The following is a 21,764-nucleotide window of genomic DNA, read 5'->3' as shown; positions in this document are numbered from 1 at the left end:
GTTTATAGTAAGTTAAATTACTCCTTGCTCTGTGATCCACTTTTAGGGATGTACACCTAGGAAAAATATGCATGTTTAAATGTGCATATATAAGAACTTTCGGATCATTTTATTCATAATAGCACAAAATGGAAACTGCTCAAATGTCTCTCAGTAGGAGACTCCATAAACAAACTATAATATATTCATATCATGGAATGCTCCTCAGCAATCAAACATAATCAGCTTTGGATATATACAACAACACGATTTGTCTCTAAAACCTAATGGTGAGAAAAAGAAGCCATTCACAAAACAATGCACACTGTAACTCCAGTGACAGCAAGGTGTCGAACAGGCAAACCTCATGATAGTGACAGAAGTCAGACAGCAGCTGCTTTTGAGGGGACTGGGAACAAGGATTAGAAAGAACTCGAGGAGAATTCCTGGAGAAGTTAATGAACTACACGAATTGGCGTGGATGGTGGAATGTGGATGTGTACACATACAACACGTCATCACATTGAACACACACCTAATGAATTAAACAATGAAACATAATAGGAAGATGCTTTGAACTCTTGTATATACATCACGCAAACTTCTCAGTATTATCAACACAAAGAGAACTTCTGGCGCCTATAACAAATCAGAAGCATGTAAAATTGCTGATACATGGGCGAGGCAGTCAGCTACGAGGAAGAATGTGCTACTCACAGGTCTGTGGTCACTGACTAAAGGAGATGTGACCCCCATACCTCTGTCTTCCAGTGTCACTGACACCTTCGGGGTCTGGGCTATAACTGTTTTCTTCACTCTGTCTCACTGACTCATGGTCACAAAGGGACTTCCTCTGCTCTAAATGCTGCTTCTGCATCCAAATTAAGAAAAGGAGATTCACCAGAATCTATCCCTTCCATTAGGTAGGGTTTGCTGAATGCCTAGGGTGGATTTCCCTTGCATGAGGACTTTTATTTCTCAAACGAGAGGCAGCAAGGTAGTTGGGATGAGGACTGGCTGCTCTATCAGCAAACTGGCAGGTCTGGCTACAGTGAGTGACGCTTATAAATGTGATGACATCCTTCCCACCAAGTGAGTGGCACCTGTCATCTACCCATGGAGTTTGAACCCCATGGCCATCCCCATACTGCTCCTGTTGTCCCTAGGACATGGAAAATAAACATTTTGTAGATTTTATTAATTAACCTGCAAGATATTTTCCCATATAAAGCCGAGGACATAACTCATGGCCTTCAGCCACCCCTGTCCCAGATGAGTCCTCAAAGTGCAAGCGACTTTACCACTACCTTCAAGAGCTGCTCCGGGGGCCTGTAGCAAGGCCCCTCCCAGGGCCCAAGCAGAACCTCCCAGGCTGCTGCCAAAGGACCCTGGAACACAAGGTTGGCTATTAGATGACGTCTGAGTTTTGTTTTTTTACACCACTGAGATTTCATGAAAAAAAAAATATGTAAATTTTCCCTTGAAAAAGAAAAATACAGTCTGCATTCTGACACTTTGGCATTCTCATTTTTCAATTATAGAGACCTGACTTGAAGGAATATATGGTCTCTCGTCAAATGGAGAAATTGAATTCTGACTTTCCAGTTTCTACATTAGGGAACCATGTGACCGAGGAGAAAATTAGCTGTGGCATGCAGAGAAGGACACCAAGCTCCTTGGAGGTGGGAAGTGCGGCTGACGCGCAGGCTGTCTGAAGCTGCCATGTGACCCCGACACGCCTTGTCTTGGTTCCAGCTGCGTGCGCTGTGGATTTCAGTACTGATTGTGCTTCTTCTTTGAGTGTTTCAGAGACTTAACATGTAAGACACTGAGCATTTTTAGGAATGTGTCTGAGCGTGACCTAGGCGAGGTCCCCAATATGAACTGACCCTTAGCTACCAGGGCCTGCAGTCAACAGCTGCTGAAGAAGAGATCCAGGACGTGCCAACACCACGTGACATCAGACAATGGGGCAAACAAGACAGGCCATCCACGGTCCACCCCCTCTCACGCACTTCAGATGTGGTTAGAGGGGAGCTCTGCACATGGTCGGTCATTCATTCTCAGTTGCTAACTCTGACCACGGCAGCGAGCAGAACTTCAAGGAGGCGCATGTGGACCTTGGAGACACATGTGGACCCTGGAGATGATCACGGGGGGTGAACTCTACTTTTCCCACCAACAAACTTGGTCTCAAGTTCTATCAGTTTCAGGAGGTGGACTGAGAAAGGGGCCTTCACCCAAGCTGGCTTCAGTTAAGATGCCCCATCTTGAAAGTGTGCGCACTATTCCCAAGGGTTGTTAGTCTGAGCATAATACAATCGGAATGCTTTTTCAATTAATGGACCTCTTACTCTTTGATTGTTCTAAAATTGCCATAAATAAAGTTAAATTACTTTTCCCACAGTATTTCAAAACTACCGAAGAACAAATCCTTAGCTCCTGAACATGAAAGATTTAACATATTAGGGAATACAAAGCAGAGAGACACTGTAAATGCCAGATTTTCCTGTCTAATAAAGTGCTAGAGAAATTAATCTTTTTGTCTTGGCTTCGACAGTATAATAGTAGCTTTCAAATAAATGGTAAGATTTCTGATTTAGGAATTTCCAGATTTTGCTGACTATCCCTTGATATTATGAGTCGACTAGCACTCAACCTGATGAATCACGACTGGTTCTTGGTTCCCAAATTCCAAATGTAAATGTCATGCCTTATTCAAATGTGTGAAGTTGATTATAATCTGTGGAGTTCAGGTATCCATCACCTAAAGTTTCCTACACTAAACCAATTGTACAGAAACCCTGCTAAAATATTAAAATTGTCTGAGAAAAACAATTTTAAAGGCTAAATAAAATGTGATTCCAAGGTAATGTAAAATAGGGAATACAAATAAATAAAAGCTGTGATAGACAATGATTTGCAATTATTCATTCAAGCATAAAATATTATGTTTGTTAGATAATTATTTCTAAAATGCATTTCTATATCTTTTAGGTATACTATTTAAGTTTTGCACTTTGGTTTGGGATGCGGAAAAGTTACATCACAATGTTTATATAATTCCATCTGATAATAAAAGTATTAAAAAACTGTCAACACTTCTGAAACTAGATGCACAGAAAACTAAAATAATATAAATATCATTATACAAGAAAAAATTTCATATTTATGTGACATAAAATACTTCTTTCTTAGTTTTTGGACATTATAGCAGCACATACAGTTTGAACTGATGAAATCAGAGTGCACAAGCAACTTAGTTTAATTTCCCATTTAAAATTCTATAATATTTCACTCACCAGTGCATGATTGTGATACTCATTCTTGTAGTAGAACCCTAATAAGTAACTGATTTATTGCCCTAAATTATTCATTTCTCTTTTGAAAAGATATTTTGGTTTTATGAACAGTAAGAAAATGCTAGTTGGGCTCAGTGGCACAAATCTGTAATCCCAGCAACTCAGCAGGCTGAGACAGGAGGACTGCAAGTTCAAAATCTGCCTCAGCAATTTATTGAGACCCTAAGCAACTAAACAAGACCCTATCTATAAACAAGATATAAAAAAGGGCTGGGGATGAGGCTCAGTGGTTAAGCATCCCTGGGTTCAATCCCTGGTACTAAAAAAAAAATAAATGCTACACAGAAAACAAATTTTGATTCCAATTTCTCAAAATAGATAAATGGTTTACTATAAATCATGAGTTGCTTATATACGGAGACTGTCAATGAAATATTATGCTGGAAATATAGAAGAGTGTTTAAAAACTTTTTAAAAATTCATAAAAATATTACAAATTCAAGGGAAGTTTGATAGTCTTTGCTTTTAGGGAAAATTTATGCATAACATCACATACACACACGTATCTAAAACTCCTGCAACCATGAAACTAAGCCCAAGATTGGGAACTTGTGAAGATCAAGATTTTCTGTTTCCTCTTTTTCTAATTTTCCAAAGAATCTATATTTTGTTTTTATTATAAATACATATTTTTTTGTAATTTGACCTATAAAACAGCAAAGCTGGCAATCAATGTGGTGGTTTGGGGAAAAGCAGTACCCTCACACCTTGGTGAGGTCATAACAGTGCTCAACACTTGGCCATGGACTTGACTCCTGTCTGATAAATTCTGACTTATGGATGTGAAGGGATAGCAGGTAGCTCTGACCTAATGCACAGCTGTATGGTGATATCCATAAACAAATATACTTCAGAAAAATAATTCCCAAATATTAATCAGAATTTTAAATTTGTACATAATTATGGTCCTTCAAATTTAATTTGCAGAAATTTATCAGTAGCAAAAATAGTGTATATACACAAAAAATGTTTACAATCAGAAAAATCATAAATAACTGAAGGGATGCTACTGTACTGTTTTGTAGAGTAGATATACTTTATTGAAGAAAAAAATCAATTCTTCATGGTTTATTAAAATTCTTATTTTTGCTAACTTTAAACCATTGTAAATTTCACAAATGCAAAGAGCAAAACATATTTAATTTAATCAGATTACTAAAATTTATTTATTTAAAAAATAAATTTAAGATATCCTTGTCTATCTCTTTGTAGTTTTCAAATACAGATGCCTTTAAACATTTTAGGTTCAAATATTACCCAGTTATATAAGATCAAACTCTTCCAGTCATTCATGTATCTTTCATTTGTGCAAGGTCTCCTGATAAGGGAATTTATAATTTCATGGAACCATCCTAATCAAAGTTTTCTGCTTCAGGGTTTGCAAGTCTCAAACTCAACTCATGTGTTAGAAGCACTATAGTTCCATAGTGCTTCTAACACATGAGCACATTTTAAGAAAATTTACATTTGATAGATAATAGAAACTTAATTACATGCACAATAAACAGCAGAGTCTAATTTTTTTCCATGGTAGAGGTTGTAGAGGTCCATCGCACACCTACTGATTTGAATGCTCCATGTATCATAGAGTAAACCCATACTGTACAGGGATCAGTGTCTGAACTTGTCATCTCACTATGAGAGTTAACAACAGCACTATGGTATAGAGTACTTGTAGGTTTCAGCTAAGTGTTCACAATTATTTGTAGTAAGTCACGATGTGGCCTGAGATGCCTGCTCTTTCCTGGGCCACTTTTGATTCTTCAGGTTGTCCTACATTTTCAAGTTTATTGTTAAGTTGTGCTATGCATTCCTTCGTGATGGTCCATCTTTTCCATATTTCTTTTGCTCCCACATTTACCAAAGCTTTGTGTTTTTTTTTAACTGATGTTTTTAAAATGAACATTAGTCAGTTCTACAATTCTGTTTTGCATTGAATTAATTTTTTAAAATTTTTTATTAATTCCTTTAGGTTTCTCATATTGGGCATGTTTTCATTTTCATGAATTGTATTTATAATTCCATTACCTCTAATCTTTTATTTTCTAATAAATGCATGTAATGCTATAATTTTTTCTTTATAATTTCTAAAATTTATAAACATTATGCTGTTATGATTAGAAAATATGCTTTTTGCTGTTAATGACTTTTTACTTACAGAGATTTTATTGTCCATTATGTAATTAGGTTTTGATAATTTCCCATGGTGGTAGAGAAAGCCAGATGGGGGCTTTGTGTTTGGAGGAAGTAACTCCCACCTGCTGCCTTGGGTATGGTTGGATTTTCAGCGTCCCCAGAAGAGATCAAGCCTTAGGTGACACAGGAATGTCCAGAGGTGCAATGATTGGATTATGGGAGCTGGAACCTCATCTGTGGGTCAATCCATTGGATGGGTTAATAATTTGAATGTCTACTGGGGCAGGCAGGGAGGCTTCTGAGGGAAGCAGGTCACTGGGGGTGTGGTCCACATCCCCCTCCCTGTTTCCTGGCCCCTAGGGGCTAAGCAGCTGTCCTCCACCACATCCTTCCACCATGATGTTCTACTTCCCCTTGGGCCCAGAGCAATAGGATCAACTGACCATCGACTGAACCTCTGAAACTATGCACCCAATTTGAAATTTGCCTCCTCAAAGTTGTTCCTGTCAGGCATTTGGTCACAGGGCTGGAAAGCTGACTAACTCAGCTCCTTACAAGCTGGGGCACCCAGACCGCACCTTCTAGACTAAATGCAGCTCCAGATAATTTCCCCAACTGTCCCCCTCTCTTTTGGGCTCTTTTATTGATCCGTCATTTACTTGGTCATTACCATAATGTCTTCCTGGACACTTTTGGTGGTGCAGCTTCTCGACGTCTTTCTCCTCCGTCCTGTTTCTTCTTCTTCTGTGACTTGGAAGTTCTGGTGTGGTAAACACACTTTCTTGTTCCTAGCTTTGCACTAGGGTAACTGGCCTGGAAATGGATATCTAGATGGGCATGATATATGGTGTCTTAATAAAATGCACCCTCCACCAAGAGGCATTTTAAAAAATGTTCTCATTTATATTTATTTTCCTTTTTATATTTGAAGCCGGTAAGACTTACTTTTCTGTATGTTTGGCCACATTGCAACCTAATGTAAATTGACATTAAATTAGATATACAAATACAAATAAATTGAAATAGCAGACCGGATTTATTGTATAGAAAAAAACAGTTTTATTTTCAGATGTTAGCCCTATAGATGTGGTAGTATAGTGAGATGAGATTCAAATGTATCAATTTTTGTCCTTAACAGAGCAAAAATATTTTTATGCAATACTTTGTCAATTTTTCTGCCTTTAAGTGTTCAATTTTAACTGTACTTTGAAAAGGTAAAAAACGCAACTTTCATGGAGTCAAACATTGATGTTAAAGTTATAGAATAACATTAGTTACTTTTTAAAATTGTTAAAAATAATGAGAAATTATTTTTCTGTAAGAAAAAAGGTTCTCTAATAGTACAACCTTTTTTCTTAGCACTTGAATACAATAAGAAAATAAATAATTAGTATGCATATACTTATTTATATTAGTAAATATATACTTATGTATCTATACTAATTACACACACGTATACTAAGTAGCTCCATATTATATATATACACACACACACACACACACACACAAATGAACCACTACATTCATATGTCCCCATGTCATTGCCTAAACTCAGCAGTTCCCATTTTCTTCCCAGATCTGGTATTTTCTCAGCTCTCACTCTTGTGAGAAAGCTCCAGCCAGAAGCGTACTGGACACTGCAGAGTCCCCTCACACCAAACATTCTCAAATCTTATTCTTCTCTGGAGGACGTCTGTGTCACTACTTGAGTCTTGGTGGCTTTCACAGGGTTCCAGGGGCTTCATGGGGACCCAGTGCATGCTGGTCCTCTTGTGTGGCGGTTCACAGGACCTGAACCCGTCGGCTGGCCTCCTCATGACCCTCTTTACTTTTCAGTAGCCACACTAACCACGTATGTAAGTAAGTCCTTGTTCATTTACTGACTCCTACTCCCTTACCCCACAAGAGCAGCTACCTGGCCTCTCTTGCTGATTGCCTTATCTCCCATCTTGCTATAGGTTTTCACAGACAGTAGAATCTTGAGAAGTATTTGTTGAATAAGTTCATAAATGTGTAAATTATGTAATCTGTTTTTGAAACAACCCAAAGAAATACAAGTCATAATTTATTTTCCTGTGGTCCTACCATAGTTTGGTATTTCAACCAGAGATAGTTTTCATTAGGAGGCATGGGGTGACATATTTGCATCTATTAGAAAAGCAGCACATGGAGGGGTGTGACTTTGGGTGCCTTCTGGACTAAACCCCAGGTACAGACAAGCCACAGTGATCCCTGAGGTCTGACACAGTGGTAAAGCAGTCAGGTAAGCTGTGCTGAGCCTCCTGGGAGAGAAGAGGGGTGTCTGCAGGGCATGTCACGAGAGCAGCTCCTAGGAAACCTTGGGGCCATGGCACATGATCCACACCCGGGTCCTCCCTTCCAGGAACATTCAGCCTCAGTGTCCTGCGGTTGAGCAGGTGAAGATTGTAGAGAGGAGGGCTGCTTCCACCATGGTCCCTCTTGCAGAGGGATGTTACATTGATGTTAAACTTGTTTCTGAAAAGAATATGAAACCCAGAAACTTGGTTAAAGCATTTATGCATTATGAGTTTCTACGTCTATTTTTATCTGTAAGAACTAAAGATCAGATTGATTTCTTATGTTCCTGGAAAGGGAATAGCTGTGGCTAAAGAGTAGATCTTACTGGGCTCAAGTTAGGGCAGGGATAGAATCGATTTTACTTGCTATTTTCTGGTAAGAAGTGATCATTTGTTAGCTAGAAAATGAAAGTGAATATTTAAGATATTTTAGAGATCCACTGGCATCTTTGTTCAGTTTGGACAAACATTAGGACAAACTCGTTAAACAGACTGTGTGTACCAGCACTGTGTTATTATTTATTCAAACATGAACGAGACCCACATCTAGCCTTTAAGAGGTTCCCAAAGTTGTCTCATCCCCGATGGCAAAATCCCTCATAGGCTCCCGCAGAGAGTAACCAGTCACCGTGCACAGAGGGCAGTCCAGCTGCACACAGCCTGGGAGTGAAGACCAGCCTCCTGACCAGGGTGCACAGCGTCCTTCCTGTGGGTACGGCCAAAGTTTCACAGTCCCCTGCCGCACACCCAATCTCCCAAGCACACTGGAGGGTCCTCACCATCTGCACAGCGTCTCTAGAGCCAAATGGCTAGGATTCTGTGCACATGCAAGACAGATGCTTCTCTGCTAGACCACACCCCCAGGACACTTTCTGCATGCCCAGGGGTCACCAAGCTCCCACTGTCTGCTCTTTGTTCTGTCCCTGGGAGCCAGAGCACATGTGGCACATCTCACTGTGCTGACTATAATTTAGCTGGAACCCACGATGTACTTGCCCCAGGAAGATGGGAAAAGTTCTATTGGCTGCATTAATGGGGTGATATATTCTAATATGAAACAAACAAACGAAATTTGTCTATGGTCCATTTGAAATCAAATAATGATTTTTTTTTTTTTGCTTAATGATATTTAGCAGAACTTTTCCTTAAACTTGTCTCTCACCCAAAAGTTATCCTCATTCCTTCAGAAGATAAGCTGGCATTTTTCAAACTTTGGTCTAAAATTAAAGAGTAGTGAGTGTGTTATGAGTTATTATCTGACAGTTTAATGCCCTAGAAGTTAAAACAGAGGACCCACCAGCACAGCTCCCTCAGCCTCCAGGGTGCGGGCACCTTCTCCCAGCATGTAGCCCGACCAAAAGCCTCCCTTGGACCCTCAGGAGAAAAGAGAGCAAAGGGCAAGGACCCTCATGTGATCATGATGAATTTCATTTCCACCTGTTGGTCTTGGAGCCTGGGACATCTGAAAACGACGGATACAACTTTTCTTTTATTTCCTGTTTTCTTTTATTCCCCTATGATCTCATCTGTCAGTGTTATGGTTTTGATGTGAGGTGTCCCCCAAAGCTCACAAGTGAGACAATATGAGAGGTTCAGAGGAAAAATGACTGGGTTGTGAGAGTCTTGACTCAGTCAGTGAGTTAATCCTCTGGTAGGGATCGACTGGGTGGTGACTGAGTGGTGGGGTGTGGCTGGAGGAGGTGGGAATTGGGGTGTGGCTTTGGGGTGTGTATTTGTGTCTGCAGCTGGAGTCTCCCTCTCTGCCTCCTAATCACCATGCTGAGAGCTGCTTCATGACGCTCAGCCTCACCCTCGAGGAATGGAGCCGGCCTTTATGGACTGCGACCTCTGAAACTCTGAGCCCTCAGATCAACTCTTCCTCCCCTGTAACTACGCAGCTCAGGTCCTGTGGTCAGCCGTGAGAAGCTGACTGAGACAGTCGGTATCTCTTGTTGGCTCTGCAGGCAGCATGCCCAGAACCTCGGATTCCCTTGATCTTGGCAGCCAGGGTCCTAGTCACGTCTTGAAAATCCTCGCATGAAGCCGTCCTTCTGCCAACTGTGGACTGAACCTTTAAAATCGTGAGCCAAAATAAGCATTTCCTCCTCTAAGTTGTTCTTGTCAGGTCTTTGGATCACAGCGATGCCAAGGCGTCGGCATGCGGCACAGGAGAGGACAGAATGTGACCGAGTTGGCACGTGGAGATGGAGAGACGGTGGTGAGTGGTCAGGAGGCCCGCGTCCTCGCCAGGAGTAGGTAAGGTGTTCTAGTGAGAAGAAGGAACTCGATTAGAGAAGAGGGGAAATGCAGGTCAAGTGGCACACAGCCGTGAACCTGGAGGGCAGCCTTCCTGGGAAAGATGGGGGTGGTTGGGCCCTGAGGCCTGCGGCAGGAACGTGGCCCTGTCCCCACCTTGACATCAGCATGGACACTGGACTCCGACTGGCAGAGACAGCGGATTGGTGTGAGCTTGCCCGGCTTTGCTAAGGCATCAATGGGCAACCAGCGCCCCTTCCCGCGGCTCTCTCGGTTTCTACCTTTGACACAGTAGAATCCATCTCCCACGCTAAGCCAGAGGGATTCTTGTCGCCTTCATCATATCCCTCTCCCTTTCCCACTACAAGCCCTCCAACCTTCCTATTGTCCTTGGCAAGGTTCCCGAGGTTCGCTTGCTACCCACCGCATTGTCCAGCCGGTGCAGCCCAGGACCCCCTTCCCCAGCTCCTCCCCAGCTTGCCCCCCGCGGGTCACCATCAGCCCAGCTCACCTGTGCCTCAACGCCCTTGCTCTCCTGAACTGCTGCGCCTTCATCTGAGGAGCCGCAGTCTCACCATCGGGGTCTCACGGCTGAGTCGTGAGAGACACCTTCCCTGAACAAGGCATGCGGCCTGTCCCACCCCTCCTCACACAGCATCACCTGTTTCTTAAGAGTCGCGGTAACAGTCGTTCCTACCTGTGCGTATCTTTTGTTGACTTGCCTCTGATACCGATTTCCTGTCAGTTGCCACTCACAGACAAGTGGAGGGGGACCTGCTCTCGGCTTTGCTCCCAGTGGACGCACAGAATCCAGAAAAATGCCAGACCCACATAGCTGCTCCAGAAATACTTGTTGAAATCAGGTTTTAGCACTCGGACACACTTTTCCTTCCCTTTTATTCTGCTAATACTCTGAGTGGGCAGGCTCTCTGGGGAGATTTTAGAGGAAGATAACTGTCCAAGTACTCTTGCCAATAATAGGGGATCCCAAGGTTGCAATAACCCGTGCCCAAGCTATGCAAACTCAGGTCAGATCCACGCCTTTGGCTGCAATAGCCTTCACTCCTTTGTCTCAGAAAGCACAGGTGTGTGGCCCTCCCAGGGTCTGAAGGCCCCTCGGGACACACCATGTGACTGCACCTTTCTTCAACCTGGATTCCTTTTACCTTAGGCTTGCATCCAGGACAGTGGCACAAGCCCTCCTATGTGACATGCTATTGGCCTAAACATTTCTCTTCCCAGGACTGTTCTCTTTAAATACTCCCCAGTGGGAGCACGTGAAAAGATTATCTGACAAAATTTCTGAAGTGTGAGTTCACAACCCCTGGAAATACACCTGATCTGACAGCACCTTCTTCTTATTCTGCAGCTGGAGTGAATCCCTGATGATTCATCCTCTGCAGATGGGAAATGTGAGATTGTTCTTTGAGATCAGAAAATCTGAACATCTCAGGAACTACCCATGTATATGTGCTCCATTTCCTACCTGTTTCACACATTCTGCATTCCCTGCAGTTATAAGTGGCACAGATAAACCCAACATCTCAGAAAATATGGCCCGAATAAAACATTTCTGCCACCCACCAAACAGCAAAGGGCATTCTTCATTTCCAGGCAGAACATTTTGTAAATTGGAAACATATCAGTGACAATTATCAAGGAATAGTTTTCAAAATGCACTCCTTTCCACAGAGCCTGGCAATCCTTCTTTCAAAAAGGCATTAACCAAAAGCAATGCTCTGAAAATGTCATTGGAAGCGTGCAATTGAATTAATTTATTTGTTTTATGATATTTTACAGTTAGTCATGTAAGAGACTTTCACTTTATTTTTTTCGTCTGCTCATTTAGATAATGCTTTAACTGCCATAAATTCCAGCTATGGTGATAAAGAAACTGCCTGAGAATACCAATAGCCCTAAAGGCAGCCTGGTAATAACGGGCTGGGCCAACTGCTCACTGTGTCTCTCACTGAAGCACTTGGCTTCCACCCCAAGATGGGGTCCTTCTTTTTCAGGTAAAACTAGCATGGGGTAATTAATTTTTCTGATGGGAACATAGAAGGCCTATGATGGACTTGTTAGGAACAATATATAAAGTGTTCCTCCACAGAAGGGCATTCAAAAGCCCCACTATTGATCACTAATAAAATGCTCCAAGGCCCCAAAGTCAGTATACTCACTGGCTCTGCTTATCCAGAATGGGGTGCATGGAAATGCTCAGTCTGGTTTTCTACACCTGGATTCCTGGGGCAGGAAAATGCATATATACTTTAAAAACTTGAAACTTTTTCTGCCGTGTAATTGAATCAGGACCAGGATGTTGAGTTACCTAGCATATATATATTTAATGTTTAGGTCAATAGTGTTGAAATATTAATATAAATATTGTCAAGTGTCCCATAGCAACATCTGAAACTATTCTATTAATTATTTTCCATGTAAAAATAGAAAACTGGTCAGAAGTCACAAGTATTAAATTCCAAGTAATTGGTGGAAAATGTGGGGAGATCATCAAGAAATATCTGCTCATTCATTACTCCAGGTCACTATTTACATACTACATCTTGGAACCTTCAAATCTAATGTAGCCATGAATATTCATTAAAATTGGATTTAATTTAAACATGTCACATCTCTTGGAAACAGTAGTGTCCCAGAGGATGTCATTTCCTCACCCACAACGGCTAAGCTCACCGCAAGGTTCCGAGTCCCATCCAGGACTTCTATGCTAAATTGTGAGGAAAGTTCATACACAATCCCCCTTCCCCTGTTTCCAAGTCAGTTCCAAAGCAGGTTAATTCCCCCCAACTTCCCTTTTGAGGTTCTGCCTTGAGCTTGGGATCCTTTGCTTGCATCAGGTCTCAGTCTTCCTGGCTTTGGTCCCCTGTCCCTGGCACACTCGTCATCTCTTGGCCTCACAAGGGGTATGCTGTCCTCACTAGTCATCTCTCACAAATGGTCATCAAGTGTCTCCTAGGAGCCAGGCGTCTTCTAGATAAGAGGATTTCTCAGGTGCCTTTGCACCTTTAGCTTCTCCTGTAAGTTTCAGTATAAGATTCTTGAGTTCACTCAAAGAAAAAAGAAACCCAGCTGAATTTTAATTATGACAGCAATAAATTTTCTTGTTTTTCTATTCAAAGACACATGCACTCTCTTTAAGCATATTTTATTGATTCTTTTTAGTTGTATAGAACATTAGAATGCATTTTGATAAAATCACAAAAGCATGGAATGTAATTTGCTCTAATTTGGCCCCCAACACTCTACCCTCCACCTTCACTCCCCCTAGTCTACTCTATGGATCTTTGATCTTTCTTCTATTGTGATTAAATTACCTCTCTCTTTTTCTACCTTCCTCTCCTCCCTACCCACCCATTTTTGGAGTAGCTGCTGCAAATCAGAGAAAGCATCTGACTTTTGACTTTCTGGGTCTGACTTATTTCACTTAACATATTGTTCTCTAGTTCCATCCATTTACCAGAAAATAGCATAACTTCATTATTTATGGCTGAGTAATATCCCATTGTGTATATATACCACATTTTCTTCGTTTATTGAAGGGCACCTAGGTTGGCTCCATAGCTTGGCTATTGTGAATTGTGTTGCTGTGAACATTGATGTGGCTGCATCACTGTAGTATACTGATTTTAAACCTTTTAGATATATACTGAGGAGTGGGATAGTTGAGTCATATGATGGTTCTGTTCCTAGCTTTTTGTGGATTCACCATGCTACTGTCCACAGTGCTTGCATTAATTTTCTGTCCCACCAGCAATATATGAGTGTACCTTTTCCCCACATCCTCACCAATATTTATTGTTGCTTGTATTCCTGATAATTGTCATTCTGGCTCTAGTAAGATGAAATCTCAATGTAGTTTTGGTTTGCATTGCTGATTGCTAGAGGTGATGAGCATTTATATATATATATATATATATATATATATATTTGTTGACTATCTGTATTTCTTCTTTTGGGAGTTGTCTATTTAGTTATTTTGCCCATTTATTAATTGGGTTATTTGGTCATTTTATTTTATATTTTTGGTGCTAAGTTTTTTGAATTGTTTGTATATTCTGGATATTAATGTTCTATCTGAAGAGCAGGTAGCAAAGATCTTCTATTTGGTAACTTTTTCTTCATGCTCTTAATTCTTTACTTTGCTGGGCAGAGGCTTTTTAATTTGATGTCATCCCGTTTATTAATCTTTGATTTTATTTCTTGCATGTTAGGAGAATTTAATATTAAGGAAGTCAATTCCCATGCCAACATGCTGGAGAGTTGGGCCTACATTTTCTTCCAGCAGTTACAGAGTTTCTGGTCTAATTTCCAGGTCTTTGATCCACTTTGAGTTGACTTTTGTGAGGAGTCAGAAATAGGGGTCAAATCTCATTCTTCTACATGTGGATTTATAGTTTTCTCAGCACATTTTTTTAAAAAAGGCTATGTTTTCTCCAATGTGTGTTTTTGGCATCTTTGTCTAGTATCAGTTATCTGATAGCTTCTAATTTATAAATTAATTTGGAGGAACTTGATTTTTTATAATATGTCTTCTTATTGATTTAATTTACATCCTTTTGGATCCTATTCAGATCTTGTTTTAATCAGCTTTTTCACTGCTATGACCAAAAAACCTGACAAGACAAATTTTAGAGGAAGAAAACTTTATGTTGGGGCTCACAATGTCAGAGGTCTCAGTCCATAGAGAGCCGACTCCATTCTTTGGGGCTCAAGGTGAGGCAGAACATGGCGGAAGGGTATGGCGGAGGGAAGCAGCTGAGAACATGGCACCAGGAAGGAGAGAGAGAGAGAGAGAGAGAGAGAGAGAGAGAGCCTTCACTCACCATATAAAAAATATATACCCTGCTGCAGTCCGGCTGCAGCAAAATAACGGGGGGGGGGGGGGGACGAATAACTTGTGTACTTGATACAGCAGGAGTGGAAGCCCTTTATTGAAGGGCAGGAGCAGTATTTATACATTCCACACAGCTTATCTAATTAGCATAAACTAGATACATCAGTCAACCAATCAGGAATCTCTACACTTAATGGCTCAGTTTTGTTACTTCTCAAACCACTCCCTCTGGCATTTTGCCAGGCACCATCCAGACTTGTTTACAAACTTTAACATTCCCCTGGCAAAATGCCAGGTGTTATTTTGACTTGTTTACAGACTCTAACAATACCCCAAAGGCACAACCCCACTGATGCACCTCCTCCAGCCACACCCACCTGCCTTCAGTTACCACCCAGTTAATCCCTATCAGAGGAATAATGCACTGATTGGGTTAAAGCTCTCATAACCCAATCATTTCACTTCTAAACCTTGCATTCTCTCAGATAAGAGCTTGTAGGGGAGGCACCTAATATCTAAACCATAACTGGTCTTTTATGCCTTTGTGTATACTTATTAATTATTGGACATTTTATTGAATGCTGCGTTGTAAATATTCTATTCTCTATTATTTCACTATGGACAAATTGCACTATTTTTATAATTTATTCATTTACCTAATAAGAGTGTTCAGTTCTCATTAATTATTCATTTGTCTGTTGATTATATTTGTAGTAACAGGAAACAAGACTATCATCTGCAAATGACCATGTTTGCTTTTCTCTTTCTTTAAAATCATTACACTGCTTGAATTTTTCTTATTTCTTAACTCAGTGGCCAGGAACTGTATTGTCTGTTGAACTGTAGAAGTGAAGATACACATGCTGGCCTTGCTCCCATGCAGTATAATACTAGTTATAGGTTTTTAATCACAATTTTAATTAAGAAATTATGTTATTCCTAACATGCAGAGTTATTAAAATTGTAAGTAAGTATGGAAGTCACTAATAACTATTCAAATGATTTTTCTGAATATAAATAGATAGTTTTTCCTTTAAATCTGGCAAATTGTTTTGATGAGTCATCAAAATAAATTATTCTTTCATTTCTGGAGGCTGGATAAATATTACTTGATCATGATTTATGTGTTTAATACACTGTTAGATCTGAATAGACAACATTTTATTAATATCAGCACACACAAGTTAAATGTTTACTTTTTATTCTTACATAGTCCTTACCTTTTTTGAAATCAAAATTATAGGATTCTCACAAAATAGGTTCATCAAAAATTGCAAGGATGTGCACCACATAGTTTCATCAGTTTTCCAAGTGGAAAATTATCCTGATCACCTCTTTTTGCCTCTTACAAAATGAACAAAGTTTTCTTTTATATGCATTTTGGAAATGTATGTGTGACTCTTGAAGAGCATTTTTTGGCAATAGAATCACTAGAATAAAACTCATAGATTTAAAAACTTTTAAAAATAAAACCAAAGAGACTCCAGAAAGCTGAGCACTATCACCAACTTTTTACCAGTCTTAATTACTATCACTGTTTTAGCTAGCGTTTATTTAAATTGAGATTAAGTATTTATTTATCTTTGACACATGTGTTGTTTCTATAGATTCTACATTCACATAGTTGTTTCTACTGAGTAATTTATACTCCTTCATTATATATATACACAGTATATATAAACATATATACATACCTTTATAAACTAAGAAACTCAACTCTTGCTATCTCATGTAGCCTGCAAATTTTATTCTCAGCGTGTCACTATTTAACTTAAATTACCACATTCCTTTCCAATCTTAAATATTTATAAAATCAAGTCTTCAAATTCCATGTATTGCTTTTAGATTTAGATTTTATATTTAAAATTAGCTTTTAGATTTAGATTTATATATAAAATCGTAAAAAAAAAAGTATGGATTCTTTCTTCTTAAATGGTTAGTTTTATTTTCTACATTTAAACATAGAATCAGAATTCTATTAGATTGAGTAATAGTAGATGTATCATTACATTTTTCTCAAGTGGCCAGTTATCTCAAACTAATTAATTTATGGAAAATAATCTTTCACTCCCACAAAATGAGATGTATTGCAGTGATAATTTATGCATTTCTTAGTGTCTTCATATCCTGTGTTATCCAATAAATTGACTTTTTTTCTTCATAAAAATATCGTTACTTTCAGTAGCTTTATAACAGTCTATTCTCTGGAAAAGATGACCCACCCACATTCTTCAATACTTCCAGAATTCCCAGGTGAGGTTCAGAGCCATTTTGCAAAGCAACCCTTCAGGGCTCCAGTAGGTTCTGAATAGTGGATGCACATTATTTCCTACACAGAAAAATAAATAATCTGGTTTAGAAGAAAACCCAAGTGTCAGTGTTGGAGTTACATTATGTTTTTCCTGTATGTCAAGTGGAATAACCATGAGCCCTGGAGGTCTCTCACCATGAGCTATGAACTCCATTTACTCTAAGACTAGAACTCCATTCACCACGAGACCTGAACCTTGATGGGACCTGAACTCCACCCACAATGGCCCTGATCTCCACTCACCACGAGACCTGAACCCCACCCACAGTGAGACCTGGACTACACTCATGATGGGCCCTGAACTTCACTCACCATGAGCCCTGACTCCACTCACCAAGGGCCTTTATCTCTACTCACTCTTAACTTCGCTCACCATGAGCCCTGAACTCCACTGACTGTGGGTGCTGAACTCCACTCACTATGAGCCCTGGACTCCACTCATCATGACCTTTAACTCCACTCACCCTGAGAACTAGAATAGACTCACCATGGACCCTGAATTCTACTCACCATGAGACCTGGAGTACCATAATCAAGGGCACTGACCTGTCCTGAACATGAGCCCTGGACTTCACTTACCATGGAACCTGGAATACGCTCACCATGAACCCTGAACTCCACTCACAAAGTGCCCTGTACTCCACTCATCATTGGCCCTGAACGCCACTCACTATGGGTCCTGAATTCCACTCACCATGAGATCTGGACTCCACTCACCATGAGACCTGGACTCCACTCACCATGAGCCTGAACACCACTCATCATGGGACCTGGCATACACTCACCATGGCCCCTGACCTCCACTCACCATGAGCCTGAACTCTATTAACTGTGATCCCTAAATTCCACTCATTGAGAACCCTAAACTCCACTGACCATGAGACCTGAACTCCACCCACCATGGGCCCTGAACTCCACTCATCATGCACCCTGAACTCATTCACTATGAGCTCTGGACTCCGCTGACCACGATACCTGGACTACATTCTCCATGAGCCCTGTACTGTACTTACCATTGGCCCTGAACTCTGCTCAGCATGGGCCCTGGACTCCACTCAACATGGGTCCTGAACTTCACTTACCATGAGCCCTGGACTACACTGACCATTGGCCATGAACTACATTTACCATAGGCCCTGGATTCTGCTCATATATGGTCCCTGGACTCAACTTATCAAGAGCCCTGGATTCTGCTCACCATGGGTCCTGGATTCCACTCACCATGGACCCTGAATTCCCCTTATCATGGGCCTTGGATCCACTCACCATGACACTAGCACATGGTATATGGATTAAAGATTCTGGGCTCATTATTATGTAATAGTTTGTTAGAGTCTGTAAACAAGTCAGGATGGCACCTGGCATTCTGCCAGGAGAATGTTAGAGTCTGTAAACAAGTCAGGATGTCGCCTGGCATTTTGCCAGAGGGAGTGGTTTGTGAAGTAACGCCAGCGAGCCATTAAGTGTGGAGATTTCTTATTGGTTGACTGATGTATCTAGTTTATGCTAATTAGATAAGCTGTGTGGAATGTATAAATACCACTCCTGTCCTACAATAAACGGCTCCCACTCCTGCTGTATCAATGTACACAATTTGTTCGTTACCCCCCCAGTTATTTTGCTGCAGCCGGACTGCGACAGATGGTGGCCCGTTACGGGGAGCCCCGGGACACTCAGGGGTAAGTTGACAAAAAAAAGCTGCCGGTCCCTAGATAGGACGGGAGCAAATCTGCTTGTCCCTAGGCAGATAAGGCGAGAGGAAAAATGGCCATTTCAAGAAAATGGAGAGGATTGATACAGTATGTTTGTGTCTTGAAATGTTGTATTGTCTTTGTGATGAAAATATGGAAGGGGTGTTAAGTAAATTACTAAGGGAAGAAGGCACCCCAGTGGAACCAAGAATAGTTAGGGCATGTGTTGATGAGAGCCCAGGAACTCTAGTCAGAAAGAAAAAGAAAGTTCAGAGGAGGAAGGATTATCAGGAAAAAAGTTACAGCAAAAGGCTACACAAGTTATTTGTCACCCCCTGGTTATTTTGCTGCAGCCGGACTGCGGCAATAATCTTTGTGGTAATTTCTAGTTCAGTTGTTCATTCTTGTTCTCCTTCTCTCAAGATAGCTTGAATAAGTCAATTAGTGGATTGTCCTAAAATGTGTTGTCGAATCTGCATTTTGCTCGTGAATAAACATCGTTTAAGAATGAAGATCTACAACTGAAAAAAATGTCCCTCTGTGTCTACATTCAGGAGTACAACTCACTGTGGGTTCTTCTACCTGACACAGCAGTGCAGGAAAGGGTTGACCACACCCTTGCTGTTACATGTGCCCAGGATCGGGGAGTGAGTTGGAGGGGTCATAAGGCCCTGGGCTTCCTTGCTCTTCACTGGAGGAGGGCCTTCAGACCCCAGCTTCTTCACGAGCACCCGTCCCTTGCCATCGGCCCAGCATTGCTGTCCCCACTTTGCCCTCACATCCCTGAACTGGCCTCGGTGCTCCTGCTTGTCCCCGATTGATGGATTCTTCACTGCCATTGAGCACTTCTCTCCTGCTTAGGAGAAGCATCTGTCTTCAGGAGACACAAAGGCTCCTCGCGGTCACTCACTCAAGGGGGGAGCTCTGGGTGAAGATGGAGCACACCCTGCCGCAGTCTGGCTGGGCACAAATCACGAGCCACTGAAGCAGGAACAAACTTTATTTTTGAACTCCACCAAAACACTTCACATGCTCCTGGGGAATTCTCCCAAATGCCACGCGGCTCGTCCAGGAACCAGCCACCGGTAATATCTCCTGCTGAAATCCCTCCTCCTGCACTTCCCCACCCAATGGGAACTCTCCGGAACACCGTGAGTTAACCAGCTGATTTCCTTCCTGACCCCTCAGCTCTGACTGTGCTTGTGCTGAACACTCACACACTTGTCTGATTTCCAAGCGATCTCAGCGTCCTTCCTGGCCTCGCCCTCAGCCCTCCACCCAGCGTCACTGTCACCAGTCCTCCCCTCCCTTTGCCCCTTTCTGTTAATTCTCTCTGAAGGCATCTCTGCTTACTCTTCCATTTATTCATTGGACATTATTGGCAATAGTGCATTACAAGGGAAAGGGTGACCTTTGAAGGCCATAAACTAGTAATAATGAATTCAAATTCTGAGGTAAATCATTTTTTTTAAAAACATAGACTCATATTGTCATATTTCAGATGAACATTTATTTGCTTTTTATCAAGTAATAAATTTTAACCTTTTAAAATGTGGAGCATCTTAGTACTCATCCTAAATATCAGTGCTCTTTTCCTAAATTTTGTGTCACTCTTTACTTTTTCTGACATTTTGATGATTCAATAATATTAAAAGAAAATTGTTAGCTGATTTCTGCATTCTTTAAAGTTCCATTAATTCAGGCAGTCATGTCGTCACGCTGTAGCTGTCAATTGGTGTTGATGACTGCCAAGTTTTAAAATCATCTGAAAATTATCCAGAGGCTTAGTAATAAAACTCAATGGAACAAAACTAAAAAAAGAAGCAAACAAAGGCTAAGCACAATGTGACTTCCCCACAGCCAAAGGTTCTGCGTTTGCAGCTCTTGATGGCTCAGATGTGTGGAGTCTGGTTTAGATCATTCTAATGCAGGGGTTTGGGAAGCACTGGTTTTCAGAAACATTACTTTCAATTATCTGAGAAATTTTCTTTTCCATTTTGCCATCCATCTTCCTCACAAAGCAAACATATGTTTCATGATCAATTTCACACATTTCATTTAGCTAATGCCTTAATGTCAGGCACAGGAAGCTCTTTAAATCTCTTGATCTGTTCCACACCTCCAGGATTCTTCTGGAAGGTGTTCCTCTTCTTTTGGTGACCCTCCTGTGTATTTTTAAAACATTTTTTAAAATAATTGATAGCAACCATATGAGTTACCATTTTGCAAGGTGGTTTTATTGGTCTCAAGTTTTTTATATGAATTTAAAATTGAGCACATCAGTTGATAGTGGAAATGAACTGTGAATAGGGGTTATAATTAACCCAATTCCCAAGTATCTGAGACCAATTTTAAAAATTCTCAACTTACATATTTATAAAAAAAAAAGTCCTGTTAAAATGTGAGTGCCTGTGTGTGAAGTAGACAATGGATGGTTCTTTGTTTATTTTCCCCCTGAGTGGCTGGCCATGGTGGGCACTCTCTTAGGTGCAGACCTCTATGTAGTGGTTACTGGAAATGAGAATCTTCCCAGCCACTTATCCACCCTTTCCAGAAGAGGAAATGAAAGGTCAGAGAAGTGATTTGCTGACTGTGAAAGTCAGCATAATGGGGGTTCTCAGCTAATCTTGGTACCAGAGAAAGTTCATTTCTAAAAGGAGGCAAAGTCCTTGGAGACTGGCCAGGTTTTTAAAAAATAATATCATTGCACTTTTTTTTTCTTTCTTCTACAAAAATCTAATCCATAGATTACTTGGAAGTAACTAGAAATCCATTCGTTTCAGGTGGTAAAATCCTAATGTTTTAAAGCACTCAATGTAGGAAAGGTAAGTAATACACTGACAAATAGGCAGAGAT

Source organism: Marmota monax, unplaced genomic scaffold (assembly GCF_021218885.2).
Source record: "Marmota monax isolate L192 unplaced genomic scaffold, Marmota_monax_Labrador192_F-V1.1 WCK01_AAM20220418_F8-fsc00083, whole genome shotgun sequence".
In the NCBI taxonomy this organism is placed as follows: domain Eukaryota; kingdom Metazoa; phylum Chordata; class Mammalia; order Rodentia; family Sciuridae; genus Marmota; species Marmota monax.
The sequence above is the reverse complement of the archived record's forward strand: the minus strand, read 5'-3'. Positions refer to the sequence as shown.